This window comes from Seriola lalandi, unplaced genomic scaffold, assembly GCF_002814215.2.
Source record: "Seriola lalandi dorsalis isolate HSWRI2012SDOR001 ecotype SW California unplaced genomic scaffold, Sedor1 jcf7180001966103, whole genome shotgun sequence".
NCBI classification, from domain to species: domain Eukaryota; kingdom Metazoa; phylum Chordata; class Actinopteri; order Carangiformes; family Carangidae; genus Seriola; species Seriola lalandi.
In genome coordinates, this window is record NW_019436771.1 from 1 (window position 1) to 691 (window position 691).

At 51.2% G+C, this 691-nt stretch overlaps 1 pseudogene across 1 annotated transcript; it reads left to right on the forward strand.

Annotated features, from left to right (window-relative positions):
* Positions 1–28: 28 nt before the first annotated feature.
* Positions 29–677, forward strand: LOC111650083 (DNA repair protein XRCC2 pseudogene; annotated as a pseudogene). The gene is made up of 2 exons (XR_015436783.1): positions 29–179; positions 382–677. The product of XR_015436783.1 is annotated as a DNA repair protein XRCC2 pseudogene (transcript).
* The last annotated feature ends 14 nt before the right edge of the window (positions 678–691 follow it).

The window sequence follows — 691 nt, forward strand, 5'->3', positions numbered from 1 at the left end:
ATAAATATATGTGTGTGTGTGTGTGTCAGGTAAGACCGAGCTGCTGTATCACCTGCTGTGTCGCTGTGTGTTGCCAAGGGCTGCCGGCGGTCTTGAGGTGGACGTTGTGTTCGTGGATACTGACTACAGTCTGGACATGTTACGACTGGTCAGCATCCTGGACAACAGACTGAACGCAGGTATATACACACACACACACACACACACACACAGATTCATTAAATATCTTTTACATTCAAATTTAAATGATCTTGCACTCAGGTCTTTGTGGAGTATCATCACCTCTGAGTCACATGGGGGAGGAGCATCTGTGATGGTTTGTAAATAAATTACACCAGAGTATCTCTCTCTCTCTCTCTCTCTCTCTCTCTGTGTGTCTAGCGCTCTCTACCAGCTCACCCTCAGCCGGGTCAGATGAGGTGGCGTTGCGTTCATGTCTGTCTCGGCTCCTGGTTGTCCACTGCTCCTCCTCTTCCCAGCTCCTCCTCACCCTCCACTTCCTGGAGACCTCCCTCTCATCGCGGCCCAGCCTGGCACTCCTCCTCATTGACAGCATCTCTGCTTTCTATTGGCTGGATCGCTGTGAGGGCGGGGCCAGCCTCACCAAGCAGGAGGAGAAGCTTAGCAAGTGTTCAGAGCTGCTGGGCCGACTGCTCAGGTGGATATTCATCAATTAGGTGGTTCTAGTGAT